At 38.3% G+C, this 15,049-nt stretch overlaps 1 pseudogene across 1 annotated transcript; it reads left to right on the top strand.

The window, feature by feature from the left end:
- The first annotated feature begins 9,954 nt into the window (after nt 1-9,954).
- Nucleotides 9,955-14,275, top strand: LOC144338653 (endogenous retrovirus group K member 8 Gag polyprotein-like; annotated as a pseudogene). The gene has a single exon (XR_013412910.1). The product of XR_013412910.1 is annotated as an endogenous retrovirus group K member 8 Gag polyprotein-like (transcript).
- The last annotated feature ends 774 nt before the right edge of the window (nt 14,276-15,049 follow it).

Raw genomic sequence — 15,049 nt, 5'->3', positions numbered from 1 at the left:
AGACATATTATTTGTTGCAACTAACTGAAATTCTACCAATACAGAAGGCTGAGTGGAAAAAGGAATCCGGTCTAGGCATCGAAGGATAGATAGGATGTGCTATTTCCAGAGATAGGTAGAAATGTATGGCCTCGACAGGGAATAGCATTGAAAAACATGAAAGAAGTAAGTAAGCCGTTAACAGTCATAAAAATAAGAAAACACTACTGAAACATAGTAACAGCAAGCTAAAAACCTTGATTAAATAAAATCCAAGAAAACAAGTTTGTATTAATTTAATTTTAAAATTATTTTAACTAAATTTTCTTTAAATCAATGAATTGTGAATTAAAGGTAAAGTAGAATATCAAAATTATTACTAAAGTTTTATTTCAAAAATGGAAGACAATATTCCGTTTCTCCAAAGTTACAATCTGTCAGTGGAAATGGATTTATTTGCTACAGAAGGAAAAAAAATAATAATTTTCCTTGAAGTTTCAAAAATACAACAAAAGGAAACAGAACGAATTGTATAAATCTCTGCCTATTTTCAACCTAAAAGTAAGGCATTACATACAAGGTGACAGTCCTCTTTTACCTGTTTTTTCTAGCAAGTAAGCACACAAACAAAAACACATTCTTCTTTAGAAGATGAAGAGTATTATATCGTATTTTAATGAACAAATGATCTTTAATGTTTTACTATTTAATATGCTAGAACTCTGAACTCTAAAGCTCATAGCATTTTTATGGCAAGTAGTTTAGGACTGGGTTTTTGAAGCTATCCGTGTATCCAAGTCTTCTTATTAAGTTAAAACTAAAAACAACCATATACTGTGAACAAATATTTAACCTCCAAAATGTTTATATTATTTTCAGAATGATGGTCACCTTTCAAACTTTTCATAAACTAGGTTTAATCTAGAAACTGATCTCTTGCAAAAATAGTCTCACTTAGCCAACTCAAAAAACAACTTATAATGCATAGTCCAGGGATGTGACAGAAGTTTTGTGCTTATGCACATATATACCTGCTTTATAAATAGATATACTAAAATTGTGAATCAACTACAACTGAAACACAATTCCAGAGAAAGAGGAAACAATCTGCTTTTGAAAATGCAACAAATATACACATGATATGACATTTAATCCAAGATTCAAGGAGCAATTTTGAATGAAACCGCCTTTGCAAAAATTGTAACTGAGAAAACCATTACAGCGAAAGACATCCTATCTAATCAACTCCATCTTATTTGCTCCTAACCTCCAAACTGTCTGTGTTTATTACTGGGTGTAGGCTGAACCAACTTTGGGGGGAACTTAATGTATAGTTTAACTTTGAAACAAAAATGATAACAGCCCTTTCTCAAAACAAATCCCTTTCCTGTCTGGAGATTGGACTGCCTTTGCAGGCCTAACAATTTAGCTACAAGATTAGAAATTATGATTTAGAAGTCATGCAGCTGGAGGCTACAAGATTCTGAACCTTCCCAAATTGCTCCTGGGAATAATATCACTATTGTAAATCCTAATATCAGTATTTGAGATATTTTGAAGACCTTGTACTCCATGGATTAGCTGGAACCACCCTGATGAATAAACTGGCTCATCTGGTCTTGCGGCCCCCACCCAGGAACTGACTCAGCACAAGAGTATCACTTGGACTCCCTATAATCTCATCTCTGACCCAGCCAATCAGCACTCCCCACTTTCCAACCCACTACCCACCAAATTATCCTTATAAACCCCATCCTGAGTTTTTCGGGAGACTGATAGGGGTAATAATAAAATTTTGGTCTCCTGTATAGCCAGTTCTGCATGAATTAAACTCTTTCTCTATTGCAATTCCCATCTTGATAAATTGGCTCTGTCTAGGCAGCAGGCAAGGAGAACCCATTGGATGACTACATGAATAATGCAAGATAGAGCCAAATGTAAGGTCATTACCAACAAAGTAACAGGAGTGCTCATTTTGCTGATAACTAATTACATTATTATTTTTCTTTGTAAAGGATATTTTAGGTGGTAATTTATTTCATATGTGGTATACATTACTTTTTAGAAGTCAATTTGAATGTAGAAACTCCATTAAAATAAAATGTACAGAAAGACTAGGTGATGTCAGCAAGGTGGTCAAATAGGAAGCTCCAGACCCTCTAACTCATGTAGATACTGACTCAAAGGCAGTATATGAAACAATTACCTTTGTGAGAAATCCAAAAACCTGTTAAGAAAGAGGCTTTTGTAACCTAGATGATTTTGAAACCAGTCACATAGAAGCTGGTAAAAAAAAAAAAAAAAATCTGTGGCATTCACCAACTATAGTCTCTCCCCGGCACACCATGATGGTACAATAGAGAGAAATCGCCCAGGTCTTAGCTTCTTCCTGATGAGAAAAGAGAAGACTGAACCATATATCAAATATTCTGTCTTTTCTTTGGGGTGGTGAGACTGCCCAGGAGACTGCCTTCTGTCTTGCCAGAATATAAGCACTGACAAGAAAAGGCTTCAATTTGGGGCCCTATGAGGATGAAAGTGCCCATTTAGATTAGCTCTCGGCCACTCGCTATAGTCCCTCACCTGGGCTCAGCATGAATCCAGCAGGAGAAAATCTCCAACTCCTAGAATCAAAAAGGTAATAATAAAATCATATCACTAAAAACTATCAATAAAGCACAAAGGAAGCTAGCAAAAGAGAAAAAGAAAAACAAGCTACAAGAGAAGCAAATCTTCTAACAAAGAAAAGCCGAGGACTAGATGACTGGCTTCACTTGAGCAATCTACCAAAGCATTAAAAAAAATGATTTATTCTCAAACTCTTACAAAATAATTTAAAAGAACGCTTCCAAACTCATTTTCTGAGGCTAGTATTATGCTCATACCAAAGTCACACAAAGACACTGAGAGAAAAAAAAAGAAAAACAAAACTAGAAACCATGACTCCTGATTAATATATATGCAAAATCTTCAATATAATAATAGCAAACCAAATTTAACAGCATGTCGAAGGGATCATACAACAAGACCAAGTAGGGCTTATTTTTGGGGTACAAGGATGGTTCAACTTTCGAAAATAAACCAATGTAATAACCCATATTAACACAGAAATTAGGTATCTGTGCTTGTTCTAAAAATGTCATTGTACCCAGGAGATTGTGGATCTTTATTTATATAGACTTTTTATTCTTTATTTTTCTTGATTTGGGCTGAAGGTTGTCTTAATTTTCTTTGGTCTTTAGAAACCAGTATCTTATTGAATGTAAGATCTATGTATACAAATTCTCAGGACAAATTGAAAGCAGAACATGCCAGATCATGTCAGCGATAAAGAAAATAAAGAAATAAAGAATCCATATTTTTACACAAATAGGCCATCAGCATATGTGTGCTACAATTGAAAATACATGGTTTTATTTGCTTTATTCTATGTTCTACCAGAATTTAGAACTAGCAAAGTAAGGGTCTTGATGACTTTGCAGGATAGAGAAAGTCTAGGGTTGGGAAACTAGAAAGAAAGCATAAGTTAAACAAATTCCAAGGATATGAAACAGAAGAAGAGAAAGTGCTTGTTAACTAAAAAAAAAAGTCAGAGATTGGTGTTGGAAATAGGTAATATGGGTATTCTGAATTTATTCCTGACAATCCTCTTCTAGATGTTAAAACATGACTCACGCCTGTAATCTCACCTCTTTGGGAGGCGGAAGTCGGGGCATTGCTTGAGGCCAGGAGTTTGAGATCATCCTGGGCAACATAGTGAGACCTCATCTCTACAGAAAATGAAAAAGAATTTAGTTGGGTGTGGTAACATGCAACGGTAGTCCTTGCTACTTGAGAAGTTGACGTGGGAGGATTGCTTGAGCTCAGAAGTTCAAGGTTACAGTGAGTTATGATCATACCACTGTACTCCAGCCTGAGCAATAGAATGAAACCCTGCCTTAAAAACAAACAAACAAACAAACAAACAAACACAAAAGATTAATTTCAGCAACCGGAAATACAGTTTCGATCACTCAGTGGATTACTATGAATTACCATAGCAGGGAAATCAGCTTTGTGGGTTACTTTTTGTTCAGTAGTTCTCTGTTTTCTACCATTGAGGGGATTAAATGATGCCCACATAGTCACACTGAAGAAGACTTTGGAAAAGATCTCATTTAAAAAAATTACCTTCCTTCTTGAAGAAATGAACAACAAATAAAGTGGCAAACAAATGTGTGAGCGCAAAACCAAAATTCTTGCGTATTTCAAATCTCAAGCAACAAATTTAGTCCTTTCCTAGATTCCCATATTAATATTAATTTTCTATTTTTTTCTATTCAGCATTTTGCTTCCATGTTCTGATTCTATGTGTGAAGATGAAGACACAGAGAATGATGCTGATTCACAATAATATTACGATTTTTACATGATGTGTACTTGTCTGATCCTAAGCTGAATCCGTGTTCTAAGGTATTGTGAAATGTAACTCTTCTGTATTGAAGTGTAGAGTGTCAACAAATTTTTATACTAAATTAAAAATTACAAATAAATAAGAAGGCAAGGGTAAAGGGGTAATAGCTATAACAAAAGTGTACTTTTCTAGAAAATAATCAGCAGCAAGATAAATCATTGCTATCTCAGAATTTAAAATCATGCTTCAATTTTCAAAAATCTTTTTAATGGAATGTGGTTTTGGTTTAAGAAAGAGATGTGCTTGTGTATTCTTAGATCATACTTTACAACTCCAAAACAATTTAATCTAGAGTTCAGACCATTGCTTCCCAGATCATAAAAATCAAGTAGGGTGTTTGTTTAAAATAAATATTTCTTTCTTACAAGTTTGGAACGAATGAACCAGAAACCCCAGTGTATGTGCTTAGTAATATGTATTGTATCAAGATATCCACTTGTGAAATTTGGAAAATACCAGTTTAGGTTAGAAATGCAAGGATGTCACAATTTTTTTTAAATTGGTGTGTGTCAATTTTGGTGAGTGGCTGAAGATTAAAATTACACTTTCACTGACTCTATTTCACTATTATGTCCTGCTTTTTGTTGCAAGAAAATAGGTATTGCATGGAATTTTTATAGCTTTTTAATGGGTAAGTTGTAATTACATTTTCCTCTGAATATTGACATAAAATATTTAACCACCTAAATTTTAAAGATCTATTCATTACAAATTGTCTACCACTGTCCTTTGAACAGTAGTTTTAGGAAGCTATAGAATATAGTAATTAACAGTTCAGGCTTGGAATCTAACTACTTATTTTGGGGTCTCTGCCCTGCCACTTACTAAATGGGAGACCTTGATCAAATTATTTAACAACCGTATTCTGCAGTTTCCCTGAGAGCTTAAAACAGAAAAAAATATAGTAACTGACTCATAGGGAGGTTGTGATGAATAGGTTTATTAACACATACATTGACAACTGGAATCTACTAAGCTTTTAATACATGTTTGTTATTGTATCACCAACATAGAGGTATTGGCAGATAAGCATTAGAATTAAATTATAGCTATAAATAACAAACTTTTGCATTGTAGTAATACTTCAAATAGGAGCAATTATGCAAGACTTTTTCAAAATCATATACATTCAAGAATTTTGATACTGCTTTCCCAAACATCTAATAATAAATTCTAAATGTAGATTAATTACATACACAGTAAGTAAATAATGTAACACAATTAATTTAAACTCTTCTAATGAAACATTTATGATAATTGAATAGAAGGTAATTCCTCATTTAGCTTTGCTTAGCAATTCTTTTCTTCAAGGAGTATGCACATTAATTGAATAAAAATAACTATAAGAATAATGCATAAAATGCTCAAGACTTTATTGCTTTAAGTACCCTCAATCATTATAAGAAGGTTATTTATATAAGATTCACATTCTGTTTTCAAATAGCATATAAATGTTTATATATATACACACAGACATATGTATATAAATATATAAATACACATGACATAATTATTGTGTAAGTCTTCTATAAATTTTTACTAAACCAGTCTCTCAAATGTTACTGAACATCTGAATCACCTGAGGAGTGTTTCAAAATGCAGATTCTTCACTGAAGCATTATATTCAGAATTTTTGCTCCATCGATCAGCTTTAATGGATCAAAAAATACATCCTTATACATCCTTAGCCTATCTGTAGGCAGTAAAACTTAGAATAGAAAATAAGTGAAACTTGCAGTGTTTCCAGCTGCCACCGAAAGATATTTGTATTCTGCATGTTACTACTTTCAAGTCTAGTGCCACCGTGCATCACATCACCTTCTATAAACACTCAATCCCATAGTTGTCTATAAATCCTCAAATCTGACCTCATTCCCTTTCCCCACTATACCACACAAACACACACACACACACACACACACACACACACACACATGCACACACTTCACCACCTTTACTAAATGTTGTAGTTGTCTTTCTGGAGCTCAAAAGTGATCAACAGCAAACATTTTTACATATTCCAACTGTACCTTGAATACTCCTTTCACTTTACTTCACTCGAAAAGATACAGCTTTTTCTAAAGCTCTCTCAAGCACGGCCCCCTCCCCATCTTCATCATGCCAGAGCCTGGTGATAGATAAGAGGCTTCCTTACTTCCCACCACTTCTAGACTGTCTTCCCTTTTATACAAAAACAAGTTTCTTTCAAATACATCATCGAATTTTACTACTTGTAAGTGTTCCATGTCATTGACATGTATCAATCAAGGCACAATATTTAATTCATAAAAGATTTCATTGAATACTTATTTTACTGTAGTTCACTTCATCATCATTCCTAAAAAAACTTATTTATTCATATAGAGAAGAAACTCAAGATACTAGCTTCTGATTCTTCATCACGTTAGCTTCTTTCATCTCATGTCTAATGGCTTTATCATCCACCTCAATTCAGCTACACAATCTCATAGTTCTATCTTTGGCTATTGGGTTTCAACCTTTTTAGATCAATATAATTTACTGCTAACTGCATGGTGTACAAAATATCTGGATGATGTTGGAGAAAACTCACAAAACCATGTTGATTGTATTTGCTGAAAAATTATGACATAGTTTCTCAAGTGAATAATCAACACTGACAAAATTTTTACTACACTTCCCTAAAAATTTCATTTCCTTTTCTCAAAGACAGGTATTTTAACCCTTATTTTTTCTTCTCAAAGTCTTAGTCAGAATCACCTACCTCAGCTAATGACCTAGACATAAACTTTATGGAAAAAAATGCAATTAGGATATGATGACTTTGACCTTCATATCATATATTCTACCATTCTATACACATATACAATGCTTTCCAGTTCAAAGCACCAGAGAATGAGAAAGAGGACAAGATGGCTGACTAGATGCAGCCAGGAAGGATCACTTCCATTGAGAGAGCTGAAATTATCCAGCAAACCAGGATAATTTGCTGAGAGTGGATGGAGAGCCAATACTGATGATGAGGCTGAAGAGATAAGAAACTGGGAACCTTGTACAGGGAACCTGAATGCCAGAACTAGTTTCTGGTCTTGAATGGCTTTTGGGAAAGAGATGAGAGAGGGAACTTGGAGACAACTCATTCTTATTGTGGTTCTCTGGGATCCCAGCTACAGGAGATCCTGCATTTCCCGTGAACCTGCACCTTGACAGGCGGATCTCCCCAAGGAGTGAGAAGAGACAGGCCTTTTAGAAAACAGCAGACAGCTCAAGAGCCTCAATGCTGGGAAGCTGCAGTGGAGAGAGGCCATATATGCCAATCTCCCAGGGCTCCCCATCACCCTCTGGGAGGCACGGGCCCCAGCTGACCTCTCAGCCAGGAAAGTGCAGAGCCAACTTCCCCACGGGACTGGAGCATAACTGCTCTGCAAGCCCTCCTGCCTGCCAGCCCTTCTGAGTCTATGTCAAGCCATCCTGCAGGATTGGATGCACAGTGCAGCCACCACAGCGCAACCTAAGTGCATTGCTGCACCTGAGTAATTTCCAGGTGACCTAGGAGCATATCGGATCTCCCAGGGTAGCCAAAACCTCAACCTGAGCCACGGACATTCTGGACTGCAGCACACGAGTATGGAGTCAAGACCTGTGGCGGACACTCGAGTGAGAGAGGAGCCTTCTCCCTCAGAGCACTGAGAGGGATGAGACATGCAGGTTCTTGACCCGGAGTGAGAGCAGGGCATGCCTCCTTCCACAGAGCTGGACCACAGAGTGTGTGGCGTATCTGTGTGGCAGCTTCTGTCGGAGGGGGCCCCGTGGCCCAGTACACCTAACAAAGTAATGCAGATGCAGTGCTAACAATCGAAGAGGCTCTTTCAAGGCCCAGGAGTGAACCGGGTGAGGGGACCACTTCTTCCCTCAAACTCACCGCAGAGCATGCCTCTGAATTCAAGCGTGTACAAACAAGCTACAGTTGAGTATTAACCTAGGTACTGGCCATTACTCTTAAGCGCCATCTACTGGGTCAGAGTCCAAACTACAACAACAAAAATGTATCCTACTAACGTATACAGCTATGAAACCGAGCGCAATAATTCACCCACAGGTAAAGATTTATAGCCCTCTGAAAGTATTTAGGAATGAAGCCAACTGACTGTACTTAAGTCACACCACAGTTGAAAGAACAACAACCCTCTCAGATGAGAAATAATTAGTGCAACAAATCTGGCAATTCAAAAAGCCAATGTCCCCTTACCTCCAAACAAGTTCACTAGTTCCCAGAAATGTTTCTTGGCCAGTGTGAAATGCCTGAAATGACAGATACAGAATTCAGAGCCTAGATGCCAAGGAAGCTCATCAAGATTCAGAAGAAATTTGAAACTCCATCCAAGAAATCCAAAGAATCCAGTAAAATTATCCAAAAACTAAAAGATGAAATAGCCATATAAGAAAGAACCTAATTGAACTTTTAGAGCTGATAAACTCCCTACAAAAATGTCATAGCACAATTGGAAGTATTAACAGAAGACTAGACCAAGTAAAGGAAATAATCTCAGAGCTCAAAGACCAAGTCTTCAAATTAACTCATTCAGACAAAACTTTAGAAGGTAATTGAGAAAAATAAACAAAATATCCAAGAAATATGTCATTATGTAAAAAACCAAATCGATGACACATCAATATTTTTTGAGAGGCAAGGACAGAGGATAAGCAACTTGGAAAATATATTTGAGGATACGGTCCATGATAATTTTCCGAATATGGCTAGAGAGGTTGACATGTAAATCCAAGAAATACAGAGAACCTCAGACAGAAACTACATGACATAAATGTCCCCAAGGCACATAGTCATCATATTCACCAATGTCAATGCAAAAGAAAAAACAAATCTTAAAGGTAGCTAGAGATAGAGAGAAGGACCAAGTGAAGTACAGAGGGAACCCAATCAGGCAAGCAGCAAATCTCTCCACAGAAGAGATGGGAGACCTATTTTCAGCATCTTTTAAAAAATTCCAACCAAAAATTTCATATTCTATCAAAATATGCTTCATATATGATGGAGAAGTAAAACCCATCTCAGACAAGCAAATACTGAGGGAATACATTTCAACTAGATAAGGCCTACAAGTTGTCCTTAAGAGAGCTCTAAACATGGATTCAAAAGAATGACACCTGCTACCACAAAATCACACTCAACCGCATAGCCCACAGGTGCTATAAAGCAACTACACAATCAAGTATACATAACAATCAGCAAACAACATAATGACAGAATCAAAATCACACATATCATTAGTAATCCTGAATGTAAATGAGATAAATGTCCACTTAAAATACAGAGTGGCAGACTGGATGAAGAGACAATATCCAACTGTTTGTGGTTTTTCAAGAAACCCATCTCACATGTAATGACACCCACAGACTCAAAGTAAAAAGAATGAAAAAGATCTACCATGGAAATGAAAGATGAAAAAGAGCAGGAGTTGTTCTTCTTACATCAGATAAAACAGACTTTAAACCAATGTATTAATCAATTTCTGCATTGCTATGTGTGGGGAAAAGAAAGAGAGATCAGCCTGTTACTGTGTCTATATAGAAAGAAGTAGACATAAGAGACTCCATTTTGTTCTGTATTTGAGATGCTGTTAATCTGTGACCCTACCCCCAACCTTGTCCTTGCAAGAGACATGTGCTGTGGTTTAATGGATTTTGGGCGTGCAGGGTGTGACTTTGTTCCTAGAAAAGCTAGGTATTGTCCAAGGTTTATCCCCATGTGATAGGATGAAACAATGTTGCTAAAAGGTTTATCTCAAGGCACAGGATTTACCTTTAAACTTATTCATGTCACAGATCCTTGTTCTTATGTCTTACTGCTAATTTCCTCCCTAAAAATGATCCTATTGTCCTGCCACTCCCTTATCCTTAAGATGGTAAAGATAATTATCTATAAATACTAAGGGAACTCAGAGGCCGGTGCCGGCGTGGGTCCTCTGTAAGCTGAGCGCCGGTCCCCTGGGCCCCCGCTTTTCTCTATACTTTGTCTCTGTGTCTTATTTCTTTTCTCAAGTCTCTCGTTCCACCTAACGAGAAACACCCACAGGTGTGGAGGGGCAGGCACCCCTTCATCTGGTGCCCAACGTGGAAGCTTTTCTCTAAGGTGAAGGTACGCTGGAGCGTGGTCACTGAGGACAAGTCGACGAGAGACTCCCGAGTACGTCTACAGTCAGCCTTGCGGTAAGCTTGTGCGCTCGGAAGAACCTAGGGTAACAATGGGGCAAACTAAGAGTAAATATGCCTCTTATCGCAGCTTTATTAAAATTCTCTTAAAAAGAGGGGGAGTTAAAGTCTCTACCAAAAATCTAATTACGCTGTTTCAAACAATAGAGCAGTTTTGTCCATGGTTTCCGGAACAGGGAACTTTAGATCTAAAAGATTGGGAAAAAATTGGCAAAGAATTAAAACAAGCAAGCAGGGAAGGTAAAATCATTCCGCTCACAGTATGGAATGATTGGGTCATTATTAAAGTAGCTTTAGAACCATTTCAAACAGAAGAAGATAGCGTTCCAATTTCTGATGTCCCTAAAAGCTGTGCAGTAGATTGTGAAAAAGAGGCAGGGATAGAATCCCGGAAAGGAAAGGAAAGTTCACACTGTGAATGTGTATCAGAGCCGGCTATGGCTCGGTCAACGCAAAATGTTGACAATAATCAATTACAGGAGGTAGTATATCCTGAAACGTTAAAATTAGAAGAAAAAAATCCAGAATTAGCAGAGCCATCAGAGTCTAAACCACGATGGCCAACTGCTCTTCCAGCAGCTCAAATGCCTGTAACTTTACAACCTCAAATGCAGGTTAAACAAGTACAAACTCCAAAAGAAGATCAAATAGAAAAAGATAGAGTTTCTGTCATGGCAATGCCATTCCAAATGCAGTGTCCACAATATCAGCCGGTAGAAGATAAGACCCAGCCGCCAGTAGCCTATCAATACTGGCCGCCAGCCGAACTGCAGTATCGGTTGCCCCCAGAAAATCCGTGTGGACAGCCAGGAACATTTCTAGCGCCACAGGGCAGGGCGCCATATCCTCAGCCGCCCACCATGAGACTTAATCCTACAGCACCGCCTAGTACACAGGGTAGTGCGTTACATAAAATTATTGATGAGGCAAGAAAACAAGGAGATATTGAGGCGTGGCAATTCCCAGTAATATTAGAAGCAAGACCACCTGGAGAAGGGGCCCAAGAGGGAGAGCTTCCCGTAGCTGAAGCCAGATATAAGTCTTTTTCTATAAAAATGCTAAAAGGAATGAAAGAAGGAGTAAAACAGTATGGACCCAACTCTCCTTACATGAGAACATTATTAGATTCCATTGCTCATGGACATAGACTCATTCCTTATGATTGGGAGATTCTGGCAAAATCCTCACTCTCACCCTCTCAATTTTTACAATTTAAGACTTGGTGGATTGATGGGGCACAAGTACAGGTCCGAAAAAATAGGACTGCCAATCCTCCAATTGACATAGATGCAGATCAACTATTAGGAATAGGTCAAAATTGGAGCACTGTTGACCAACAAGTAATAATGCCAAATGAGGCCATTGAGCAAATCAGGGCTATCTGCCTTAGGGCCTGGGAGAAAATCCAAGACCCAGGAACCGCCTGCCCCTCCTTTAATACAATAAGACAAGGCTCTAAAGAGCCCTACCCTGATTTTGTAGCAAGACTTCAAGATGCTGCTCAAAAGTCAATTACCGATGAGAATGCCCGTAAGGTCATAGTGGAGTTGATGGCATATGAAAACGCCAATCCTGATTGTCAATCAGCCATTAAGCCATTAAAAGGAAGGGTTCCCGCAGGATCAGATGTAATCTCAGAGTACGTTAAAGCCTGCGATGGAATTGGAGGAGCTATACATAAAGCTATGCTTATGGCTCAAGCAATCACAGGAGTCGCTTTAGGAGGACAGGTTAGAACATTTGGGGGAAGATGTTATAATTGTGGTCAAATTGGTCATCTAAAAAAGAATTGCCTAGTCTCAAATAAACAAAATGTAACTACTCAAGCTACTACAAGAACAGATAAAGAGCCACCTGGCCTATGTCCAAGATGTAAAAAGGGAAAACATTGGGGTGATCAACGTCGTTCTAAATTTGATAAAAATGGGCAACTACTGTCGGGAAACGAGAGGAGGGGCCAGCCTCAGGCCCCGCAACAAACTGGGGCATTCCAAATTCAGCCCTTTGTTCCTCAGGGTTTTCAGGAACAACAACCCCCACTGCCACAAGTGTCTCAGGGAATAAGCCAGTTATCACAATACAGCAATTATCCCCCGCCACAAGCGGCAGTGCAGCAGTAGATTTATGCACCATACAAGCAGTCTCTCTGCTTCCAGGGGAGCCTCCACAAAAAATCCCCACAGGGGTATATGGCCCATTGCCTGAGGGGACTGTAGGACTAATCTTAGGAAGATCAAGTTTAAATCTAAAAGGAGTTCAAATTCATACTGGTGTGGTTGATTCAGACTTTAAAGGCGAAATTCAATTGGTTATTAGTTCCTCAATTCCTTGGAGTGCCAGTCCAGGAGACAGGATTGCTCAATTATTACTCCTACCTTATATTAAAGTTGGAAACAGTGAGATAAAAAGAACAGGAGGGTTCGGAAGCACTGATCCGACAGGAAAGGCTGCATATTGGGCAAGTCTGGTCTCTGAGAGCAGACCTGTGTGTAAGGCCATCATTCAAGGAAAACAGTTTGAAGGGTTGGTAGACACTGGAGCAGATGTCTCTGTCATTGCTTTAAATCAGTGGCCAAAAAATTGGCCTAAACAAAAGGCTGTTACAAGACTTGTCGGCGCAGGCACAGCTTCAGAAGTGTACGAAAGTACAATGATTTTACATTGTTTAGGACCAGATAATCAAGAAAGTACTTCCCATGTTAAAAAACATTTATTATCTTGTTTTGCTGTAATGGGAGTTCCAGAAAAAATTAAAACTGACAATGGACCAGGTTATTGTAGTAAAGCTTTCCAAAAATTCTTAAATCAGTGGAATATTACACATACAACAGGAATTCCTTATAATTCCCAAGGACAGGCCATAGTTGAAAGAACTAATAGAACACTCAAAACTCAGTTAGTTAAACAAAAAAAAGGGGGAGACAGTAAGGAGTGTACCACTCCTCAGATGCAGCTTAATCTAGCACTCTATACTTTAAATTTTTTAAACATTTATAGAAATCAGACTACTACTTCTGCAGAACAACATCTTACTGGTAAAAAGAACAGTCCACATGAAGGAAAACTGATTTGGTGGAAAGACAACAAAAATAAGACATGGGAAATAGGGAAGGTGATAACCTGGGGAAGAGGTTTTGCTTGTGTTTCACCAGGAGAAAATCAGCTTCCTGTTTGGATACCCACTAAACATTTGAAGTTCTACAATGAACCCATCGGAGATGCAAAGAAAAGCGCCTCCACGGAGACGGAAACACCGCAATCGAGCACCATTGACTAACGAACAAGCCTTCATCGCCATGGCACATTTATATAGAGGAAAAGGGAGGGAGAACATTGCGGGAAGTCAGGGACCTTGAACGCAGGGACTGGCTGAAGCCACGGCAGAAAAACATAAAATGTGAAGATTTCATGGACATTTATTAGTTCTCCAAAATTAATACTTTTGTAATTTCTTATGTCTTTACTTTAATCTCTTAATTCTATCATCTTCCTTGTAAACTGAGGAGGATATATGTCACCTCCGGACCCTGTGATGATTGCCTTAAACTGCACAAATTGTTTATGGAGCATGTGTGTTTGAACAATATGAAATCTGGGCATCTTGGAGAAAGAACAGGATAACAGCAATGTTCAGGGAACAAGGGAGGCAACCTTGAACTGGCCGCCGGTGAGCCGGACGGAACAGAGCCATATTTCTTCTCTTTTCATTATGCAAATAGGAGAAATATCGCTGAATTCTTTTTCTCAGCAAGGAACACCCCTGAGAAAGAGAATGCGCTCTGAGGGTAGGCCTATAAACGACCCCCTTGGAGGCGTGCCGCCTTTTACGGTTGAAGCCGAAGGGATGAAATAAGCCCCGGCCTCCTGTAGCGCTCCCAGGCTTATTAGGACGAGGAAATTCCCACCTAATAAATTTTGGCCAGACAGGTTGTCTGCTCTCAAACCCTGTTTTCTGATAAGATGTTATCCATGACTATGCATGCCCAAAAATTTTAATTTTAACACCATCCTGTGATCTCATCCTGCCTCCACTTGCTTTGTGATATTCTATTACTTTGTGAAGTATGTAATCTCGGTGTCATGATGACAATGGTGGTTTTGTTGAAAAGAAAAGGGGGAAATGTGGGGAAAAGAAAGAGAGATCAGCCTGTTACTGTGTCTATATAGAAAGAAGTAGACATAAGAGACTCCATTTTGTTCTGTATTTGAGATGCTGTTAATCTGTGACCCTACCCCCAACCTTGTCCTTGCAAGAGACATGTGCTGTGGTTTAATGGATTTTGGGCGTGCAGGGTGTGACTTTGTTCCTAGAAAAGCTAGGTATTGTCCAAGGTTTATCCCCATGTGATAGGATGAAACAATGTTGCTAAAAGGTTTATCTCAAGGCACAGGATTTACCTTTAAACT

Source organism: Macaca mulatta, chromosome X (assembly GCF_049350105.2).
Source record: "Macaca mulatta isolate MMU2019108-1 chromosome X, T2T-MMU8v2.0, whole genome shotgun sequence".
Lineage (NCBI taxonomy): Eukaryota > Metazoa > Chordata > Mammalia > Primates > Cercopithecidae > Macaca > Macaca mulatta.
Note: the sequence above shows the minus strand (reverse complement) of the source record. Positions and strands in the feature narration are given on the sequence as shown.